A 25033-nucleotide genomic window follows, 5' to 3' on the forward strand; every position below is an offset into this window, starting at 1 on the left:
TGGGATTAAGACCACATACTAACTGGGAAATCAATCCTCACAGTACTAGTTTTATGCGCCTTAATTACACCTTGCTCTGTAATTAGCATTTATATTCCTGGGTTTTTTTTTTTTTGCAATTTCTTGTACTGCATATTAAAGTTATGAAATTTTATGTTGTTGGTTTTAGTTTGTGCAGGCTTAGTGTGAGCAACCATGGTTGATATTACATAAGAGATGTCAACGAGACCTCATATTCCCTCTCAAGCTGCATCTCAATTTGTGCAACGAAGGGCCAGTACTGTTGCATCTCCGCCACCTCCACCATCTTCTCAACTTGAGGTCAGAGAAAGTAAGAAGCGGAAGAGGACATCTTGGGTATGGGGGCATTTTACGACGAGTTTTGATGAAGATGGTATTAAATGGGGGAAGTGTAACCATTGTGAAGGCATGATGCTTTTGTTTGTTCATTTTTCCCTAGTTAGATTGGCAGTACCATTGGGTACATATTTAGATATGATGGCTCTTATTTGCTGTGTTGTTGCAAGATTTCATTTTTGTTTTTTGGGAAGCATTTTTTGTATACACAGTCAAGGTAGTAACTAGTAACCAGAAAATCCAGAATATAGAAAACTAAAAAAGAAGAAAAAAAACGGTTATACCCGCCACCCTATCCTACCCGACCCGCCAATTAATGGGTCGGGTAGGACCTTATCCGTTTAGTGGCGGGTAAAAAATTTCTTACCCGCCGGTCAGCGGGTAGGGTGGCGAAATAGACCATATCCTACCCACCCTACCCGTTGTGCAGCAAATCATCACTCGTAACACTGCTGGTTCTGCTCGATAATGCAGAGCGAAAGAAATTAATGGGCAAAAGAAAAGTGACCAAATGCTTAAATAAACTCAAAATCGCAGCCTATGAAATGGAGGACGTACTAGACGAGTGGAGAACAACAATCCAAAAATCACAGCTGGAGACGACGACGCATAATCTTGTTCCAGTTGATGCTGGCGTTGCGGATGGCACGAGAAACGAGCAGGTAATATCATCTCCATCTTGTTCCATTTTGAATTGGTTACTGTGTAACGGAGTTGGGAGATGGATTCAAGAAAAATCCCATCTAATTTTAAAAAATCTTAATTCCAATTTCACAGTAACGAATTCAAAATTTCCATGACGATTTCAATTAAATGATGATGACGATTGAGACGATTGTGGTGTTGGTGTTGGTTGCGTTCGTTACGATGGCGACGGGGTTGAAGATGGTGGTGGCGACGGAGATTAAGATGGTGGTGAGCTCGTTTTTCTCCGGATGAGAAATAAAGAAGATAAGAAGAAGCAGGAGTCAATAAGATATAAAAGTTAAAAAAATGGGGTATATTTGGAAGTCCCTAAATTGTTGATGGGCCCCTGATGGGCTTATAGATAAAGAGGGACATAATTATTATGTGATAAGGATATTTGTATAGGCCATCAAAAATAGGGACAATAATTCAATTACCACTAGGTAAATTAGCAAGTGGTTCGCACCAAAAAAAAAATCTAATAGAGTTTCTGCTGGGTAGTTTACAATGGATGAAGATGAATCTATTTGTATAAATTATATACATTTTACAAAATTGTTATGAATGGTTGCCAGCAAGCGGGGGTTAGGGTAACATTTTATCAGTTTTTTTTTGACAAATTTAAAGAAGAAAATGGTAACATCCATCTTCGTGATAGTGACAGTTTGTCTTATCGTTTTCATTCTATCAGCAAAGAAGTTGGTGAATTGGATATAAGTGATGATGATGAATTGGATATGGGAAAAACAAATTTGTATTTCGCGGTAATTTTTTTTAGTTTTATTCTACTTTAATTAGATTACTTTTCCAAAATTGTAAGAACTTAGATATCGAGAAAAGTGGCAAAGGACCCACAAAAGTGGATTCCAGTGCAAAAATTGTTTCAACATTCCGTGAGTGCTTAACAATTTTAACCCATACATGTTGGAACAAGTGCCAACTAGATCCCCATATGGTCCTATTTCCCAAGAATTTTGTAATGGTACACCAGTTTCCTTACCAAAAACAACTTCAACCCCGCCTAATAATTGATCTTCGAGTAGTCAGGAACATCATAATTCTAATCTCCATATTCTCATAACAGTACGAAAAAAAAAGGAAGAGGGTGCAAAAAGATGTAAAAGCAGCAAAAGACGAATCCTGAAAAACAACATATGTTATAACAAATGTGTTTAATTATGACAAGTACATGGGAGAACCACCTTCAGGAAGAACTATCTAGATCAGCAAAACGGAACTTGGCGATAAGAAAACTTTGAAAAAGTCGTCTTTTAGGAGAACAATTTTACATGAACTTTAATAAGAACAAAATGTTTGCTCGAACAATTCAATAACGAATCCTCAACAAGTATGTCATGGGAAAGAGAGAAAAAAAAGATAAAACAAAAATTGAATGAACAACAAACCCCACGACCTGCCCAATATGATGTTGACGATGCCTTTGAAGAAGAAAAAGAGAAATACCGTCTTGATTAAATGGTTTTGCTTCAATATAGTAGTTAAGTTTTATTTAATTTTGAAAAACCAAAATATTAGCTAGTTTTAATTAAATGTAGCAGTCAGTTTTAATTTAAATGTACTCCTGTAGTTTTGATTTAAACGTAATAGTTAGCTTTAATGTAATCCTTATGCAAATTTAAGTGTATTATCTTTGAACTTATTGCTTAATTTAAATAATACCACTTAATTAAATCTCCTTCGAATTACATTTAACTCATTATTAAAATACTTAAAATATAACGACATTTAAAATCTAACAAAAAGTCAGAGTGTTTTGGTTTTTAAGTATAGAGCAATAAAGTGTAGAGAAATTTTGATATTTTTAGGTCATCTTATCAATTTCACCAGTTTTAATGTAGGATGTGTTTACAAAATATCTATCAAATAAAATCGCATTTTATGATTTATTTTTATTTTTTGATTTCTTTTCCAATGATACTCAAGGTATTATTGCAGCATTGCCAGATATTAAATGCATCGATATCTAGGTAAAATCTCTTTTTATTTTTAAAATTTTCAGCTTTGCAATTTTATTTTAAAAAAGAAGAAAAAAGAAAAATGTGTAATAATGACTTGTTTTATTGATTTGCATGTTCATTATTCATGCACCTGTTGTTGTTATTATTTATGGGGAGCGGATCCCCTAACTTAAGTTTAACTTAAAGAGTTCGGTTAAAAATTTATTTTTTCGTTATAGCCGAAGTGTTCTTCGTGTTTTTGGTTTCAGAATGTTCTGTTAGCAAATTAGATTTTTTTAAACTACTCCTAACCGAACAAGCTACTGTAATTTCCATTTAAACCTTATTTTTGATGATTTCTACTCAGTTTTTTCAATCAGAAAAGAATTAAAAGTGATGGGTTTTTCAATCGAACGAGGAACGTCGCGGAAAGACGGAAGAAGAAGAGAATAATCTTTTTTAGAAACTAAAAATTTGTGTTGCCTCTCATCTCTTACAGGTTTTTGTTTTTGACTTTTGTTAATGATTTATTTAGATTAGATATATATGATTAGGTTAGGTAGTTATTAGGTTAGGTATAATTCTAAACTTAACCTTTAAGCCCAAGTTGATCTTAGATTAACAAATAACTAAAGATGATTTCTCAAATTCATCCCCTATATAATGTTGTTTTAGTAATTCCTATCAGGTTACAAAGGTAAGGCCATAGATTGTCGTGGGCATTGTTGAAAAGCATATAACGTAGGGTTTTGTTTTTGGTAAACATGTGGAGAGCTTTGCTTTGGTAAGAATAACGCACATATGTGGTTTTTTGGGGCTTTGCTGGATGCTTGATGAAATATACACAATACATACAAGCGCACGATAATTAGTATACATTGTGTGATACGAGTATTGACAATCTGATGGCATGTCTCTTATGTTGTTAAACATTTTTTTGTGTTATTTTACTGTTTATGATTATGTAATGCTATTTTTCATGTGACAATGTGTTTCCATTTATTTAGGTATCATGGGTAAAGTTTAAGGGACCACGCTTGCTTATGTAAAACAACCAGATTTTCTTATTATGGGCTCGGATTGCAAAGCGACTTGTGGTGGAAAGGTGGTTTACTTGGATTATCGGAAGACAATTGGTATTAATGATTTTTCTGCAATGACAGCCGGAGATTCTAAAGATTTCAGAAAAATATTATTGATCTCAAAGAGCTTTATACATGTTGACGACCCTTTAAGGGTCATATCTGCCTTTAAGGAATCTTGTTTAGCTGGAGATTGGGTTATGATTATAGGAGGGTTTGAATCAAGGGAATAAGTACTATCGCAATGGGAATTGGGCCACGATTATCTTTTTTTTTCAGTTTCTTTTTTCAAAGTTAAATATTTAACTAATAATTTGTGTATTTCATATTTTAGCCCAATGGATGAGATCTCGCTTCTTAAATTACGCTACCTGATGTGGTACCTATTAAATATCAGAACTTCTACACATCAGGCAGTGGAGGAGAGCATGCATCATGTATACTAAGTTTGATGTCATCAGATATATACCTATCACTGGAAGAAGCGCGAGGCTGGGTAGCAAGAGCTCTTTTTTATGCCACTCTATATGATAAAGGTTCGGGCGGAACATATATCCGTCAGTATTATTTTATTTTTTTTCGTTAAAGTTTTTTTTTTATTAGTAACAAAATAATATCTTTTTTATTTTTAAATAACGATAATGATGATTTAAAATAAAATACGCTAGGTATTTTTACCTAAAAAACATTTCAATTAGTAATAACATGTCTTGAACATACAAGTAAGTATTGGTTACAATTCGTGTTATTTACAAAAGATTATATTGTTAGTATTCATAAATATCTTACAGTGAAAAGTTGAATACATTTTGTTTGCACTTGCAGTAAAAATAATGGATTGGGATAGAAACTATGAAATCAAAGGAGGATTGATATTGGTAGAGCTGTGGGAGAAGCACCGCGATTACTTTGAAAAGCAACACGGTTGCAGGTTTGGCAGCTTACCGGATGTACGTCTCCTTTCCTACTCTTTTATTGTTGGACTTAGAGTTTATTTATTAAGTATCCAATTCCAAATCAAACTTTAAATATATGACAAAACACGTTTTTACTTACCATTATCATTAATGTTGAACTAGTTGAATTTTCCCAACTTGTACGTATAAGAACAAAAGTATATGGACACGAAACATAGAGAGAACAAGAAACCCCGTCCATTTGAGAACTGATTATCACTTAGAAAATATGTATGGTTTTACATCTCTTTTTTCAATGTATGTCTTTTATCTTGTAATGCTTAAGGACTAATTAAACTTCAACGTGTTATCATACAGGATATAAAGAACAACTGGATTAGTGGTTGATTTTGAAGCCTGACCGCATAAATTAGATCCCTAACTTTCTAAAATTGCCAATATATCTCGGTCAACCCAAGCCGATACATACTTTTTTATCATGCGATCTATCTCAAGATCTTTATCTTTCACGTAAATATATGACAGAATATTCTGATACATGAATTTCTATCAAGTTTCCACTGTTAGTAAACATCGAAACATTAAACAAATATTTCCAGTTATTTTGTCTTCCTTTGATCCTTTTGAAATGTGGATTTCATGGATGATGACCATGATGTTTGATGGATAGGGATGCTAATCATCAACCTCAATATGCTACATAATTCGGTTCGTGGCATGTTGTCCAAATTGCCGATGCAGAAGTCACATAGATTAAGTGCCATATCGAATAATTGGCTTAACCCAGATTTTAAAGCCAATGATTTGAAAATGATAACAATTTGCTTTCTCAAATTGAAATCTTCTTATTTAAGTATTGTATCAGTTATTTTGGACAATGAAAACAAAATTTCTCAAAGATGATAGTTACTTTTTTTTATAGTTCTATGACATGCATATATCACAAAGGTAGAAGTGATTTAGGTCATTAGGCGTCATTCTGGTTCTGTTAGAAGAGATCAAGCAAAGTGAAAATGATCCTAAACCCCTTTACCCGTAAGGCTAATAATTCATAATATGTCGTGGATGCTTATTATCAACACAACTATTCTCTTTCATCAAAACAACTAGCAGGCTTCTTGAATTTTATTCTTAAAAATCTTAACTTTGTTTATCTCTTCGGATCGACCATGGATTTGTATTAAGATTTCATTTCATGATCCATAATTAACCTTAAAGTCAGATATGTATATATGGTAACCAATCATTTATCGGCTCGGTTTGAGCCGAATAGTTTCCAAAAATCTAATATATTTAGAGATTATCATTGAACGGTTGGATATAATCAGATCAACTACCACAAGATTAAGTTAAAATTTAAGTCAAAAACTTAAGTTACGGGATCCGCCCCCTTATTTATGATTGTGATGTGTTGCTAATATGTGTGTCCGTCTTTAAAATATATATTGTAAGCTCAAATCTAGTAAAAGAGAAAATACATAAAAGACAATACCATTTTTTAATCGGATACCTGCATAAAAGTATCAAGAACCACTATTCAGCAAACCCCAAGAGAAACCAATTTTATGAACCAAACATTGCTCATGAAAAATACTTTTCTTTTGCCTCAAATAAATTGAAAAAAAACTACAAATCAGTTTGATTATAGGCAAGAAATTAATACTCAGTAAAGCCAAAGAGAACAAATAAACAATCACCATGGAGTTTAGTCTCAAAATCAACCATTCGATTTCGAGACAAAATAAACTCAAAATTATCTCTACAAAAATAAGAAAGAGAAGGAAATAAAAAATCAATTTTTTTATGAGTTTTGTCGCAAAATCATCAATTATATTTGAGGCATAATACACTCACAAATGGATCTGAAAACCCAACATATACACTATAATCAAATACATGAAAAAAGAAGTTTTTGTTACTTATTCTTTTGCGAGATTGAGATAGAAGTGTTTTGATTTCCAGATCCTATATTTTTTTACCTCCTTCCATTGAAAGGTTGTGGTGATGATTTAAATGGAGAGAGACTGATAGAGAGGTATATTGAGAGATTTAGAAAATGAACAATTTGGTAGGTTTTATAGATGAGAAAAATCTAGCTGTTAAGAGAAAAAAATTGGGAGGTTTTTCATTTGAGGTGGTTTTTGAAATCATTTGTGGAGAAACTAGCCGTTAAGTATAGATGTATGCATGTTGCATATGTGGATGTATGGGATATTTGCTCCATGAGTTAGTCTATTGATCCCTTGAGCTTATGTGTGAAGAAAATGTAAATCTTCCTTTTCTTAAGGGATAAGGTGACTTTGTATTAAAAGAAAATAAGCATACATATAATTTGTTTTGTTTGTTTTTTAATTGATGATGGCAACAAGCTGAAACAAAAAAATATGTTCGGTCAAAACCTCAGAGGAATTCAGCTTAAGTCTATTAATAGGGAATTCATGGGAAAGGCAAGCAATAACGAGAGATGGTACCCAAAAAAAACCTACAGTTTAGGTATGAAAATAGCTTCTAGCTCAGTAATGGTTTAAGTTTTCCAACCTAATTTGAGTGATGGTATACCCTGAATGAATAACAAGTATGAACACATGATTGATTCCCCATTGGAGCATATACTTCAACTTTTTTACTTCAAAGAAAAGAAAACCTCATTCAAGAATCTAGGAATTACATTGAAACACCAATTCTACGGGTGTTTATTGTTAAAAAAACTTCCATATCAAAGGATGACAGGTTAAGGAAAAAACATGATTCCCCAGTAGAGCATATATTTAGACAGCCTCAACCTCAAAGATAAGTATGAGCACCAATATCTGAGAGATAAAATTCTCCCGTTGGATTCCAAAACTTTCGAAGGACCTTGTATAAAAAATCAAAGGAGTACTTTCTGGCGTTGTGGATTCAAATGATAATGCTATTAATTCAACATTTTCATCCATTAGAGTAGACATACGAATGAGAATTGCATCCAAATCAGGAGGATCCAATGAAGGGATGCTTGCCATGAGTAGCAGAAACCAAGAAAGCAACTAAGAATAGGAATGAAAATTAGGAATGAAAAACAACCAAACAAGATTACCAGTATGTTGTATAGAGTCTTGATGTAGAGAGCGTCACTATCAAAGTGAAAACAAAATCACCCACAATGGTGAAGGAAAAGGGGATCCATATGTTATCAAATTGTTAATTATTTTACGCTTGGATTCCATTCACTTGATATGTGCTTAATCCTAATGCATTTGGAGGGTATTAATTTATTACATTCCCTCGATGTGTTATACGCTTGAGTCGTTGCCCACCTGATTACAACGATACCATCTTTTTTGAGTGCAACTTCAGGGGATTGTTCCGGTCAAGATTTAGGCGTCGATCTCCGGTCGCCGGGCTCCAATCAAGATTTAGGCAGAAAATTCCTGATTTGGAGTATCTCTTTTCTAAGAAGAATCAATATCAAATGATTACACTATGTTTAGAATTCCTTTTCTGATTTAATCGGATCTTTCGTACTTGTAATTTGCCATTTTTTTGGGATTTATTCTTTTTCTCTTGTAGGAATATTCGGCCATGTACATGTTAGGGTATGCTTTTACAGTTCTATAATGGTTTTTTATGTATTTAATCACCTTATAATCATGATTTGCTATTAACGAAATGAAATCCTTTTATCAAAAGATTTTTTTTTTTAAATAAAAATAACTTTTGGGAAGAGACTATTTTTAACGAATAAATAGTTATGGACATGTTGATGGTGGGTTTTGAACAAAGGGTAAAACCGTAAAACCTCACGTATAGCATGACGTCACCAGTGACACTAGCACATTTATTCGAACATTTAACGCGCTTATGCAAAAATCACCAGGGTACCCTTTTTCAAATACTAAATTAGGGTTTCGAAAATTCACACATACCGCGCAACCATTATGCAAAAAGCATGGCAAACATGCCAAATGCACGCACCGTGCAATCATCGGGCAGAACATAGCAATTGCACGTACCGTACAATCACTGTGCAAAAGCATGGCAATCATGCTACTCACACATGCCACGCAACATGCCAAATGCACGTACCGTCCAAACATCGCGCAAAACATAGCAATTGCACGTACCGTGCAATCATTGCGCAAAAGCATGACAAACATGCCAAATGCACGCACCGTGCACTAATCACACAAAACATAGCAATTGCATGTACCATGCAATCATTGTGCAAAATATGGCAACCATGCCAAAACAACAAATAACGCGCAAACATTGCGCTAAATATGGCAACCACGCCAAACCGCAAAGCAACACGCAATCATCACGTTAACCATGCCAAAAATCCAAAACGCACCACCATTGCACAAAATGGCAACCATGCCAAAAGCGCGCGCCATTGGCACATGCCATGCAACCCTTGCAACCTGGCATGCCAAGCCGTGCAACCTAGGGCCAAAGCCGCCACACGCGCTATTGGCACATGCCGTGCAACCCTTACAACCTGGCATGCCAAGCCGTGCAACCTAGGGCCAAAGACGCCACACGCGCCATTGGCACATGACGTGCAACCCTTGCAACCTGGCATGCCAAGCCGTGCAACCTAGGGCCAAAGCCGCCACACGCGCTATTGGAACATGCCGTGCAACCCTTGCAACCTGGCATGCCAAGCCGTGCAACCTAGGGCCAAAGCCTCCACACGCGCCATTGGCACATGCCGTGCAACCCTTGCAACCTGGCATGCTAAGCCATGCAACCTAGGTCCAAAGCCGCCACACGCGCCATTGGCACATGCCGTGCAACCCTTGCAACCTGGCATGCCAAGCCGTGCAACCTAGGGCCAAAGACGCCACACGCGCAATTGGCACATGCCGTCCAACCCTTGCAACCTGGCATGCCAAGCCGTGCAACCTAGGGCCAAAGCCGCCACACGCGCCATTGGCACATGCCGTGCAACCCTTGCAACCTGGCATGCCAAGCCGTGCAAACGAAGGCCAAAGCCGCCACACGCGCCATTTGCACATGCCAAGCAACTCTTGCAACCTGGCATGCCAAGCCGTGCAAACCAAGGCCAAAGCCGCCACACGCGCCATTGGCACATGCCATGCAACCCTTGCAACCTGGCATGCCAAGCCGTGTAAACCCAAGGCCAAAGCCGCCACACGCGCCATTGGCACATGCCGTGCAACACTTGCACTTTGGCATTGCTACTTGCACCCAATTTGCAACCTACGGCCAAGGCATTCCACACATGCCATTGGCACATACCGTGCAACACTTGCACTTTGGCATTGCCACTTGCACACGATGTGCAACCTACATCCAAGGCATTACACACATGCCATTGGCACATACCGTGCAACACTTGCACTTTGGCATTGCCACTTGCACCCGATGTGCAACCTACGGCCAAGGCATTCCACACATGTCATTGGCACATGCCGTGCAACCTTTGCACTTTGGCATGCCGCGCCTACATCAAAAGCCACAATCCTTCTTAAGATGCAAAATCTCGACCGTCGAAGGTTGCCACTGAGCCGACACGTCTCTCAATCTCAACTTATCAAACACCAGCGACATGCTACATGTTTTCCACGAAAACACTCGAGGCATCAAAAATGTATGTCACAAACTGGGGGATGCTTATTAGGATATTGGTTTGGCGGTCTACAGCGTGCGGCATACACAAATTCCCGTTTCAAGATAGTGTCATAAGAATAAATGCAGGAAGTAATGGTGAAACGCTCCTTCATTACGGAACATCAATTCCATCAAATTCCATCAAGACCAGGTGTTACCATCTCTTCCCATTTAACTCATCAGTTTCTTTTCTTACGAGGCCAGAGTACGTTTCACTTATACTTGTATAAATAGGTCTTACCTATTTCCACCAAAACACAAGTTTTTGGTCAGGGAGAAATACAACACTCAGAAAAGTAACTCTTGCTAGCTTTCTCAAAGCTTTCATCTTCTGGTACAAGTCAAGTACTACTCTTCCATAACTTCTCTGGTCTCAACACTCTCTTGCTTCCCTCCCTAAACCAGCCCTTCTCCTCCTCTTTCTAACCGAAGCAAATCCGGAATGGCCATTTCTTGGTTTAGGCCAGATTTGTATAGATTGATCTCTCGAATATAACGTACTCCCGTGCAGTACATTTGTTTAGGATTTATATTTGTTTCTCACACACTCACCGAAATTATCAAAATCAGCGGAAACGGTTTTTGCCCATAAACAGGACCGTATCACTTTTTTTATGGTGTCTTTGTTGACAAACCAAATAAAGTTAGTTTTGACTTTGTTAAGTTGATGCCCGTATATGTATTTTTTGTCACCGTTTTACTTTCTAACTGGAATTTGGTCAGTAACTCCCTTTATTTTTTTGATAAATATTTTCATGAAATTTGATAATTAATAGCAAAAACTTCTATCAAAATTTGTGAAATATTCAAGTTTTGCAATCTAGTTGAAGAAAATCAACTTTACTATGGTCATTTTATTTTGTCTCCGCTTTTTACCGTTTAGGCATATGGAGTGAATAAAATTATCAATCAATCAAATGGCTATGCAATGTAGTTTCATCATCCATCCCGACTAGTAAATACTTCTTCCGTTTCAAAAAAATCTAAGTTGTATAATTTAGCTGCATGCTTGAAACACAAAACAAGAAAGATAATTAAAATAAATAAATAAATCAAGAATGAACTTATGAATATAAAAATAGAAGCCACGATTAGGGGACACTCTCACAAAATAGGGGGTCAGGCAGGGCATGAATCTCACAATGGATCAACGGGAAGAAATCACTACTGGGGAAGAGGTGGACGGAAGCCAACATTTGCTGACTTAAGTGAGGATATAAAGCCGAAAATTGGCGAAAAGGAGGAGGAAAATGATATACGAGTTGAGTATTATAAAGCTCATTATGAAGCGTTAATGAAAATGCAGCAATAACAATATGAAGCTGCAAATATGAATCGAAAATTGCAACTAGTTTTGAAAATGGTTTCTCAGATATGCCTTCTGATCGTCAGGTTGGCACGAAATTTAAACGTGAGGAGGACGACTATGACGTTGAATGGGAAGATGCCCCAGAACTTCTACTGAACATTACAAGCTACACTATTTGAATGTTCCTGTAGAAGAATCAGAGGAGGATGGGATAAACTGGGAGGACGGTCAAATGTAAACCACTTTTAGGGTCTAGTTTTTTCCTTCTTCGAAAGATTGATCAGTAGAAATGAAGATATATTTTTTTGATCGAAAGATTGATCAGTAGAAATGAAAATATATCAAACCTCGAGTTTGGATTTCTTCAGACCCTTTAACTTCTGTCATGTGCTTATATGAACAAGAAATTAGGCATTTGACAATTCTTACAAAAAATTCCGTGAGGGAGGGAGGATGTGTGCATATGACATTTGTTAAGAATTTAGCTAGTATCATTTTTCTGAAATGGGACAGATAGAGATTCTTCAACATTGCAAGTGTAAATTCGCATGGAAAAGTGCATTCCTCCATAATAAGAGAAATTCGATAGTTGTTGTTGAAGCGGCATATTTGCATACTGGTCAGCGCGTGTGAAGTCTGGGTGATACCTCAGAGATACTTTCCTAATTGGTGTTTGATTGAATTTGGCAAACGTTTAACCTGTTATATTAACCTATCATAAGAGAGATTTAGCCTATAGCCCCGTGACACCCAGTAGCTTTAGAAAATAATTTCGTTTTAAAAAAAAAATGTCCGCACATACAATTTTTAAAGTATGACTTTCTACCAAACAACATTCCACTTTTACCCTCCTAATATAAAGAAATATATATTTTAAGATCTTCGTGTCTTAATTTTAGAGAAAATAATTAGCATTTCAAATGGCGAGTCTACTTGATCCTAATCTTGAATGTAAACTAGAACAGGTGCCTGACTGTTATTGGGATAATCTTCCTCATTGTAATTTTAAATGTAAACCAGAGCAGGTGCCTGGTAGTTATCAGACAATAAAGAGCGATAATGTATGGGTACTGGAACCTTCTTTGTTTGTTGCGAATGACGTTAATGGTCCTCTAGCTACAGATTTAGAGGGTTGGCAACCACCTGTACTTGGAAACCATCAAGTTTTGTGTGATGCATAATACACTAAAAATGAATTTGGAAAAGTAACTAGTGCAACATATGGAGTAAATCTTAAGAATGACGTGGGAAAAGTATTAGCATATACTTACGGCCCTCTAAAGCGTGGGCATGAAGGAGGAGTCCGTGTTTATGAGATATTAGCTGCGCAGATGAGAGTTATATTAGCCGATGAAGTTAGAAACCTACATTTGAAAGTCAAATTAGCTGATGAAGTTAAAAAGCTATTTGAGATCAAGCATATTGAAGTTGTTTCGGATAATAAAGAAGCAATTGAAATGATGCATAAAATGAGGAAAGAAGGATCAAGTACTTCTAAACAAATGGATCATGAATCAACTATAGGTACTGATGAAATCAAGCTTTTAAGAAGCCTTGGGAATAGAATCATCGAACATTTGGCCTTGGCAATGTTTCATTTCGCTGGCTTGTTAGGGAAGGTAACTTCCTAGCAGATATGTTGTGGAGGATTCAAACTTTTGATCGGATATTTGTTTTTTAACGAATTATTTGAAATTAAGAAACTTATTCTCAACAATGGTTAAAAAATGTCCAAATTCATAATAACATTGTATGCGAAAAAAAATATTTATAAGAAAAGAAAATAAATCATATTGCACTAGAAAAAGTACATATAAAAATATATTCATCAACAAAAACAAAAGTTCGTATGACATATTGTATTTTTCACATGTGAGACACATTTTGACAGTTAAATTTGCGAATAGTAAATGTATTCATATACTTGGCTGAAATTTTATATGCAAATAATCAAATGCAAGAGAATAAATCATGCTATAAATTTCACACGTGTAAACTAACTTTTCTTTTTTTTTTAAAATAACATTTTTCTTTGGCAACTTAATAGTGGCGCGATCCGCATGAATATGAATAAATTTGGGATTTCAAGAGATACCACACAGGTTTTACTTTTTTTATTTGTTCTGATCCATGGAATTCAATATAATACCCACATGGTTCACGAGAGCATACATACAAATTGGATTCCTTTATTGTGTGATATAAAATGAACTTGAATGGAAATTGAAAAGAGATGTAGCTCCAGTTCTTTCGAAAACGATAAGATCTTTGACGCAAGAACGCAAGAAGAAGGGGTTGATCTCTACTGCAAATCCTAAATTGTAAATCACTTTAGCTTTTATGGAAATGTTAATTAAAAGAAGTTTAATGTGTAAAGAAGAATTTACAATTTGTAATATGGGTAAACACCTATTATCTCGAATCCTTTTTGTATACGAATACAAAAAAATATGCATGATAATAGGTAATATAAATATATTCGAATTAAGTTAAGGCTTATCATTGAACGGTTGGATATAATCAGATCAATGGCCACAAGATTAAGTTAAATTTTAAGTCAAGAACTTAAGTTAGGGGATCCGCTCCCTTATTTATGATTGTGATGTGTTGCTAATATGTGTGTTCATCTTTAAAATCTATCTTGTAATCTCAAATATGGTAAAAGAGAAAATACATAAAAGAGAATACCATTTTTTTAATCGGATACCTGCATAAAAATATCAAGAACCAGTATTCAGCAAATCCCACCGAGAAACCAATTGTTATGAACCAAACATTGCGCATGAAAGATACTTTTCTTTTGCCTCAAAGAAATTGAAAAGAAACTACAAATCAATTTGATTATAGGTAAGAAATTAATACTCAGTAAAGCCAAAGAGAACAAATAAAAAATCACCATGGAGTTTAGTCTCAAAATCAACCATTCGATTTCGAGACAAAATAAACTCAAAAATTATCTCTACAAAAATACGAAAGAGAAGAAAATAAAAAATCAAACTTTTTTATGAGTTTTGTCTCAAAACCATAATTAGATTTGAGGCTCACTAATGGATCTGAAAACCCAACATATACACTATAATCAAATACATGAAAAAAGAAGTTTTTGTTACTTATTCTTTTGCGACATTGAGAGAGAAGTGTTTTGATTTCCAGATCCTACATTTTTTGACCTCCTGCCGTTGAAAGATTGTGGTGATGATTTGAGTGGAGAGAGACTGAGAGAGAGGTAGATTGAGAGATTTAGAGAATGAACAATTTGGGAGGTTATATAGATGAGAAAAATCTAGCTGTTAAGAGAAAAAATTTGGGAGGTTTTTCATTTGAGGTGGTTTTTGAAATCATTTGTGGAGGAACTAGCCGTTAATTGTAGATGTATGCATGTTGCATATGTGGATGTATGGGATATTTTCTCCATGAGTTAGTCTATTGATCCCCCGAGCTTATGTGCGAAGAAAATGTAGAACTTCCTTTTCTTAAGGGACAAGGTGACTTTGTATTAAAAGAAAATAAGCATACATATAATTTGTTTTGTTTGTTTTTTTAATTGATGATGGCAACAAGTTGAAACTGAAAAATATGTTGGGTCAGAATCTCAGAGGAATTCAACTTAAGTTTATTAAATGGGAATTTACGGGAAAGTCAAGCAATAACGAGAGATGGTACCCAAAGAAAACCTATAATTTAGATATGCAAATAGCTTCTAATTCAATAATGGTTTAAGTTTTCCAGCCTAATTTGAGAGATGGTATACCTTGAATGAATAACAAGTAGGATTTGAGAAGAAAATACATTGAACACATGATTGATTCCCCATTGGAGCATATACTTCAACTTTTTTACTTCAAAGAAAAGAAAAGAAAACCTCATTCAAGAATCTAGTAATTACATTGAAACACCAATTCTACGGGTGTTTATTGTTAAACAACTTCCATATCAAAGGATGACAGGTCAAGGAAAACACATGATTCCCCATTAGAGCGTATATTTAAACAACCTCAACTTCAAATTCTCTTTCGCGGTACTGTTAGAACATGCTTACATGTGTGCAAATCAAACAAATCTTTAATTATCTAAGCCACAAAAGGATAAGGTGAATCCAACAAAAAAAAAAGCAAATAAATCACTTTAAATTTTTTCACATATCGTCATAGGCCACAATTGTGTTCAATACAATTTTTTCCTTCGTCAGCTCAGTGAATACACATTCAATGAACACATTCTTAGTTCGTGGCATTATACCGGATATCGCAAATTAGTAATAGTTTGATGCAAAGATAGAACCGGTTTTGCATAAAGAAACTTAAATTTTGATAAAATTTTAAAAAAGAAAACTACAATATTGTCGATTCTAACACCTTAGGGTCTCTATATACCTACTGAATCATATATCACGGGGTAAAACGGTGAATCCTCAATAGAGTCCACGATTTTGAATACGTTGCAAGCATATATTCTTTTGTAGGACGACCATGAAACAATTCAAGAGTAGGGTTCAAATTTTCTTCTGGATAACTAGTCCAGGTGGAATCACGTTGGGTTTCATCAATGACCATGTTATGCAAAATTATGCAAGTTAGCATAATTTTGTTTATTTCTTGAAGATCGAAAAAACGACGTGGCCCACAAACGATGTTGACTCCCTTTTTAAAATTTCAAATGCGTGTTCAACATCCTTCCTCAGAGTCATTTGTTGCGTGTTAAAATAATTATTATCCTTTTAAGTCGGTCCCAAGCCGGTCTAACTGTGGGCTTGAACTAAAGTAGATCATTGTGAATAGATCCCGTCTGCTAGATAACACCCTTGAGTGTAGTTATGATTGTTGATGGTGAGGTTACATTGTGGGTGATCCCATCCTGAAGATCTTCAAATAATATTGATTTATGCAACACATTGATGTCATTTTTGTAAACCCTAAAGTCCAAAAAAAAAAATGACAACTTCAATAACCATAAGCATCCGAAGTTTCCAATATAACAGTTGGTTTTGAGTAATGACCCTTATATATATTGAACTATTAATTCAACATGAGATGCCCGCCACACCTAATGCATGGAATCAAGACTACCTAGCATTCCTGGAAAACCCCTAGTTGTGTTTTGACCAACTATTCTACCAACATCCAACTGAGTACGTGTTCGTGGGAAAGTTGGAACAAAATGGTTGAATACCGTGTTTCAAAATATTTTGAGATACCTAAATGCGGTTTTTTCCCCATGCAGATGTACTTATATGAGGAATCCGCTAGTACCTCATGACATAATATTTAGAAAGATGCAATGATCTTTTGTTCGAAAGCCTCGTACATGTCGTGCATCATACTGATAATCAAATAGAGATTGTACCTGAAAAAGCTCAGCAATAATTCTTCGAAGCAAGTTACGGACCATGCAGAATTGACGTTGACTATCTTCATCATAATATACACACCCATCATTAAAATAATCATGCATCATCTTGTTGTGGGAAAATGTCGCTCTCGTCACGTCCATAATTTAGTGAAAGCTTGTTTTGTCTCTAAAGACTTAGGAATCATCCCTGAATATAATTGCATCATAGCATCTCGCTGCCTTTTAATCTTATCTGAAACTTCATCCAATTGACGCAAAATCTTCAAGTACGTATATTTCTCTTTTTCGTACAAAGTTTCGTCCATTTCCATATCATCTTCAAGAGAATCAAAATTGGGATTCATGGTTGAAAACAAATGAAATTTTCTGAAATCAAGAGCAGATTGATATGCATAAAGAAAATTGTGATTTTGTGGGAGATGGGTAACTTATATAGAGAAAAATAAATATGCGTTGAAGGTAATCGTTGATAAACTAGCCCATTGTAGCTGATTTTGAGTTTTCCCATAATTGGGAAATACGTTTGCTCATCCACGTATCTGGGCCTGGGCGAGAAATAATATTTATAAATCTTCATTGGAATTGTCATAACCTCAAACCTCGACTCATCTAATTTTGGCTAACTATGTAGTTTCCTAATTTAAATAGATTCTTATTCGTACTCTGTAAGTTCCTCACTAAAGAAGGAAAAAACTAACTAGTCTTAAGTGTTTTCAAACTAAGAGTCTAATCAGAAATGTTTTCCTAATTGGAATTTGGTTGTATTTTCGTACTCTGTAAGTTCCTCGCTAAAAGAGTGAAAATCCGACTAGTCCTAAGTATTTCCTTATTATGAGTCTAATCAGAAATGCTTTCCTAAATGGAATTTGGTTGAACTTAGCAACCCTGGCATTAATCATTTTTCTATTAATGCCAATAATGAAATAATTATTAACTCAAAATGTTAATGTCTTGTGACATTAATCGACTCTCAACGACATTAGGTGGTTCATCAAACTATACATTATATTATAAGTATTTCGTAATTATATTTGACAGTTCTTAATATGTTTATAACATTAATTAAAATGTCTTCATTTTCCCGAGCAATAGTTGATGATGAACTATTGTGTTTGAGATCAGTCTCGTAATTAATTTATCGATTTATTGTTGTTTTTCTTAACAAAGTTCACTTAGATTTTTGGTTATACTGCATACAAAACATCGTATAATAAGAGCATGCAGGAACTGGTCATGTTTATGATTGAGCATAAATAAAATATATGATAGTAAAAAAACTAACGAACAGATTGTAGTTGGTCCAACTTTTCAACCACACAAGCGTATTTCTTGTTTATTAACATATTACATGTTTTTCATTAAACTTCAAAGATAGGTGACCCTTACTTTTCAATTAAAATAAATTTTAGTAAGACGAACGCCTTTTAGAAGTGTCCCAATACATGGTTGTGATACAGGGATCCTTCAGGACCAGGAGTATTCCCGTAACCCAGCTCCGTGTCTTTATATAATGCCGCCATATTCACCTGCTCCAGCTTGTCTTCCAACGCTCTGATATATCCGTCGAACACTCGAGTCAATTTGTAACCATCATCAAATTTTTCATGTTCCCAACGTAAGAGGGCGTTTATTTTAATAATTCTGAAGCCAGCCGCGAAAATAAGCCTTCAAAATCCTCCAATCCTTCAGGATCTTCCAATCCTTTAGGATACTCCAGGCACTCGCTTGGATCAGCAGAAAACACAAAATCCTCAAACTCCTCTATTTTGCATCAGTGCCCAGCAGTGAATTCCTTGCGGTAACGCGCCATGTCCCTATAGTTTGGAACATTTCGTACCAAGATCTTATGAATATTAATGGTCGTCTTGTTCCAATCAATGGTAACTTCCAAGGAAGCCTCAGCGCGCTTGAGCAGAGCAACTAAGAGCTTCTTCATCGAGATGGGGTCTTTCTCGAGATCCTCGAGCTCAAGGCTTTTTTTTTGAGTATCTTAAATCCGTCGCCGCATTGCGTAAATCCTTAATTGTCCAGTATTTTAAATATTATTTTAATAAAGCATGGATATCATCTGGGAATGGAACGTCATCCTTTCGAAACCTAGATGGATAGTAACCATGATCCATCCTCCTACTATACTACCATATGGGAATGAAGTCTCCTTCATTTGAACACTGGATTGATAGTAACCTCGATCCATCTTTTTACAATCTTGGCAAGCGTTTAACATGTTACATCAACCTATTATAAGAGCAAGTGCTATGGACAGTCTCCAATTGTAGACTAACTCGCTCAAATGAACGAGGACTCAATCAAACGAACGAGAGAACCCATTATTGGCAAATAAAGAAAAGGCAATATCTCCCGTGTAATAATTTTTTTTGGGGGAATTTAGACTAGACGGGGGACTGTTTCCCTTCCAAAAGAAATAAAAAAATTCATCCAAACGGGGGACAGTGTCCCGTTTGGTGCATTTTTTTTTTGCATAACTTTATTTTTCTTGACAGGGGACTGTCCCCGTATAGTGTTACACTGCCAACCACTCTTTCACTTGAACGAGTGTTTGAAAGTCTTGGGGTACAAGTGGGGTGAAAGACTCCCACAGTAGGGACTAATCTGATCAAAACCGTAGTCCTCTCCTTCATTTGATCGGGTTACACTATCCATAACCTTTGCTCTAAAAGAGGTTTAGCCTTAGCCAACACTGAGGACATGAGGTCAACAATTGGGCAATTTTTTTGTCTCAAAGAACATGGGCAATTGGGCAGCAAACGATTTGGGGCATGGATTTTTTTTTGTCCGTTTTCAAAGAACGATTTTTTGGGGACCATGGTTTTTTTGGGGGACCATGGTTTTATTTTGGGTAAAGACATCAGAAGTAAATCTAGGTCACCCCTTATCTAGATATTTATATTAATACCTAAATTACGCTCCTGATTAATTTTGGGTGATGATTAGTTAGTGTTAATAATAGTTAGTATAATGATTAGTGAGATGATTAAGTTAAAGATAATTAGTGAGATTAAAAAATCAGATAGTTTTTTTTTAAAGAAGTAGAATTATTGAGAGAGTAAAGTTAGAGAAGATGAAGAAGGAAAACATGAAAAATGATGGATTTTACCAACCACAACCGGAGGAAGGGTATTTGGGTACCCAGGTAGGCTTCAAACTTAGATAATGTTGGTTGAATTGCTCCAAACTTTCAAAAAAAATGAAAATTTTTATGTAGATTTGGGCCAGTTCGGTTACCATATGTCAAGAACATGTAACCGAACACACCTGAAAGTGTAGTCGGTTACGTTTTCCAAACACGCAGGTTACCGAACTCGCTCGTTACTGGAGGTTTTGGTCGTACAATGTAATGTTCGGTTACCTAGGATAAAATGGTAGGTAACTGAACTTTGAACTTAACAATTTATTTGGGTACATCTTGTGTGTTCGGTTAGTTCGCAAACTTCAACGCAACTAAGTTCCCAACCGAACTGCAGGTTAAAAGTAACCCAGTGTTAGAAGTTCGGTTGGTTCGCAAACTTCAACATATTTTGCGAATCAACCGAATTGGGCTTATATGTGCATATATGCAATTAAGAAAACGTTCGGTTATTACGAAATTTGTTTCTTGGCGAATTAGGTAGAGTTCGGTTACGAAGTTTCAAAGGTAGAGTTCGGTTATAAAGAAAACTTAACATTTTTGCGAACGAACCGAACTTGTGGACTTCTCATTATTTTCGTAAATTAAAGTTCGGTGATATCATTATTTTGCGAAGGAACCGAACTTATGGACTTGTGTTGTTCTAATACAAGGAGTTCGGTTAAAAGTATTTTTTTGCGAATCAACCGAACTCTGAGTTCGGTTAAGAAAAAATTAATTCTTGATAACCGTACTTTTCTCTGAAAAAAAACCCTCCATTAAACCTCTCTGCAAATTCCATTTTCAATTCATTTTAATGATTACTTCTCATTTATTCAACCAAAAAAGAATGACAAGTAATGGGTTTGTGAGAATATCTTTGTTAATGTTTTAAATTAAGTTATATATATATATATAGTGGTGGTGGTGGTTGGTGATGGTGGTAATCGGAGGTGGTGGTGGTGGTAATCGGCGGTGGTGGGCGGCGGTGGTGGTGGTAATCGGCGGTGGTGGGCACTGGTGGTGGTGGTAATCGGTGGTTGGTGGTGGTGATAATCGGAGGTGGTGGTGGTGGTAATCGGCGATGGTGGGAGGTGGTGGTGGGAGGAGGTGGTGGTGGTTATATATAGGTGGTTATTGGATTAATTTTAAATTAATTTAGGTTAAGGGTAGGTTAGTCATTTCAATATTTTAGGACACCCCTTATAACTATAGGATAGGTGGCCTAATAGGATCATGGTCCCCAAAAAAAATCATGATCCCAAAAAATCGTTCTTTTCAGAACAAAGGTCAACAAACAGGAGACGTTAAACAGTTCAGAACTTTCAAACAGGAGACGTGTTAGCAACTGACTGGGCTGAATTTATTTGGCCCAAACATAAGGACGTAACCATTCATTTTAGTGGGAATGTTATAATTACCCCTACTGTTCATGAATCCTGCACAAATACCCTTATATATTATCTAAATATCCTCGCCTTTTAAGAGGAAACAAATTTTTCTGGTAATTCAATAACTGCCCATATAATATTCCGTAAGTTTGAAGGAAAAAAAGCATTATTTCAGTTCTCATTCTCATTTCAGATTCGAAAATTCTCTCTCCAGTTTCACCCATCACCACCACCCACCACCACCATTAGCACCGTTTCTTCGCCGCCACCACAACCAACACCGTATTCCATTTTAATTTCTTTCTTCTTTTTCTTCTCCGTCTTTTCTATTTTAACAGAGATTTAATAGATGAAGATTTGTGCGATCGAGATCGAGGGGTTTTCAATTTCAATCAAATCCCGAAATCAAACTTCATAAGCATCATCGGGAGTTCTTCTTCTTGTTGTTTTAACTGTAATTTCTACATCAATTGAAGATTCAAGAGGTCCAGATAGAGTTTTAGGTTTTCGATTCGGGTTTCTGGTAATTATAGATTTTGAGTTGTTGCATGTTTGATTGATTGAAATTTAACAACTAATTTATTCATGAAACTGCTGTTACAAATCTTAATTTACCTTTTCTCGATTTGATTCAGGTGGAGCTTGAACAAAAATCAAGTTTTGGTTATTTGATTCAGGTGTTTACGGCATTCTTTCTTCTCTGTGCTTCAGGTTAATATTTTTGTTGTTTAAAAAATTGCTTTCTGAAGAGATTTGCGTCACCGTGTGAATATTAACCATCAATTGCTAATAGGTGCTATTTTTATTGCTTTCTATGTATGTTGGTTACCAGCACCATCTATACTGAACGGTGTGTATGGGATTTACAGACACGAATTCTAGGTTGTGTATTTGTATGTCATATTAGTGTTGTAGCTTCAGTTAAAATGATGGGTTGGATTGCTGCTACAACTTTGCTGCGATGTTTGTTATTGACGGTGTTTGGAGGTATTTTTGTGGTGCTTATTTATGAGGGTGTTTGAAGTGTACATTTCATTAATCATTAAATCTTATGCTTAAGATTCCAGTAATACAAAAATTCTCATTTTGTAATTATTGAACTAGATTAATAGTGATTAGAATGACTAGCATTTTGTGATTGATACGTGTAGACGATGTTTTAGGTGTGATTACTTCTAGTGGCTGAGCTAAGGGTTTAATCCAGAATAGTTCTTATTCAATGAAGGTTCATAGCATGGTTTAGATAGATAAATTAGGATAACAGAACTTAGTCTACACTGCATAAGACTATTATGACTCATGGTGGTAGGATAATGGGAAACCCTGTCGTCCTTTTTTCATCTTCTTAAGTGAAGATTTTGACTAATAAGCCCAAACCCTGTTGTCCTTTTTTCCATTTATATATTACTTAACCAGCTCTTGCTTATGAGAGTTCTGTCGGATTTTTTACATTTTGATTCAGTAATGTGGCCAACAAATTTCTAGGGTCCCTATATCATGGAACATTCTTTTAGTTTATTCAAGTTTTTTTATAACATATTTAGTTCCTAGTGTTACTGTGAATATTTTTCTGATGCTCATATTGCAATCTTGTTTAGGTACGGTAGGTATGCAAACCATTATGGGAGCTAAGGATACTCCTGAGTGGTGACATGATGTTTCATCTGCAGCTTATATGCTTTTTGGAGGATTAATGATTCTTTTGCCATGAATTTTGAAGCTAACGTCACAAACTATTATAAATCAGGTATGTGGTGCATCTAACAACCAAATAACTTCACGTGAATTCATATAGCTTGAAAAAAATTGTCTGCAATATGCCAGATGCGATGACTGCATTTGGTCTCTAGATTTTGGGAACAACTTGGGAAAGTTGCTTTCCCATTTTGGAGGCAACTTGAGATAGTTGGTTCCGGATTTGGAAGCAACTTGAGCTAGTTGCTTCCTGATTTGGAAGCAACTTGAGCTAGTTGATTCCAGATTCGAAAGCAACTTTAGCTAGTTGGCTCCATTTTTTTAAGAAAATAGTTAGCAATTTATCGACATGTTTGGTCAGTGTTACCATTTATCTGTCCATTGAATGTGATTTTGATATGATTTTTTGCAGCAAAGAGATATCCAAGACATTGAGTAGTTGCAATTCAGTTCAGGTACCTTATTTTTTTTTACAGGTTCTAGCCAGTGATGTCGCAACACTTATTACTACTTCATTTGGAGACAGCTTGGGCTAGTTGCCTTCACTTTTGAAGACAACTGAATATGTCAATGAGGAATGGAAGAAACTGAGTATGAATATGAAGAAATCAGGGTAAGAATTAAGATGGTTTTGTTGTGATTTATTCATGCTGGTGATGGGTATTGGTGGTATGAATGATTACAGGGTCTGATTGTTACTGTCTGTGAAGCTGTAGTAAATGATGAAGGGTGCTGAGAGCTAGTTTTGTTGGTGATTCAATGGGTTGGTTACAAAGCTATAGAATTGCAGCAAAAGAGTGGACTGGAATGGGAGTTGAAGTGAAGTGCAGAACAGTTTGATGTTGCAGCTGAAGCTTGGCCAATAGAGCTGGGTTTGCATACGGTTGTTAAGTTGAGCTTACTGATGGATGCTCAGCTGGTATATGTGTTTGTTTTTGCCAAACCAGGTAGCTTTTTATGCATGTTACCTTGTGTTATGCATGAATCTGTGGTGCAATGGTAGCACAACTGACTATACATCAGAAGATGTGTGTTCGACTCACACTAGGTTCACTCATTTGTATACTCCCTCCGTTTCACGAAGACAGTTCGCTTTGACTTTCTCAAAATATTAAGGAGACCATACTATTTTACTTGACTACCCTTAGAGCAACTGCAATGGACGAGTAAACCTATAATTATGATCCAGGGACGAGAAGCAACGGGACGGAGTAAAGACTAAAATCTGGACCAAAACCAAATTCCAGACCATATTTGGTCTGGGACCAAGACCAAAACTATATATAGTGGAGCGGAGGTATAATCACCGTTTGGCATCGGGAGTATATATAATCTACTCCTGTTGTGAAACGTACGTAAAGTCACCGTCCCATAAAGAGGCGTGTATATAAGTTACGCCCGGTTCAGGCGTTGATAAAATGTTCGCCCGTTGGGACGTTGATAAAGTTTACGCCCCACGTCAGGCGTTAATAAAATGAACGCCCCATTCAGACGTAGATTATACAAACGCCCCAGCCCGGCGTTGATATTCTTAACGCCCCACGCCAG

General features: G+C 35.9%; 1 long non-coding RNA gene across 4 annotated transcripts; it reads left to right on the forward strand.

The window, feature by feature from the left end:
• Positions 1–21911: 21911 nt before the first annotated feature.
• LOC113296716 lies at positions 21912–24626 on the forward strand. 4 transcript variants are annotated; one of them, XR_003333108.1, is made up of 6 exons: positions 21912–22313; positions 22426–22501; positions 22623–22777; positions 23389–23537; positions 23898–24098; positions 24196–24626. It is a non-coding gene; the product is annotated as an uncharacterized LOC113296716 (long non-coding RNA). The 4 variants fall into 4 exon arrangements; XR_003333106.1 differs by lacking the exon at positions 22623–22777; XR_003333109.1 differs by lacking the exon at positions 22623–22777 and having other exon boundaries at positions 24202–24626.
• Positions 24627–25033: the final 407 nt, after the last annotated feature.

The sequence above is a fragment of the Papaver somniferum genome, chromosome 7 (assembly GCF_003573695.1).
Source record: "Papaver somniferum cultivar HN1 chromosome 7, ASM357369v1, whole genome shotgun sequence".
NCBI classification, from domain to species: Eukaryota; Viridiplantae; Streptophyta; class Magnoliopsida; order Ranunculales; family Papaveraceae; genus Papaver; species Papaver somniferum.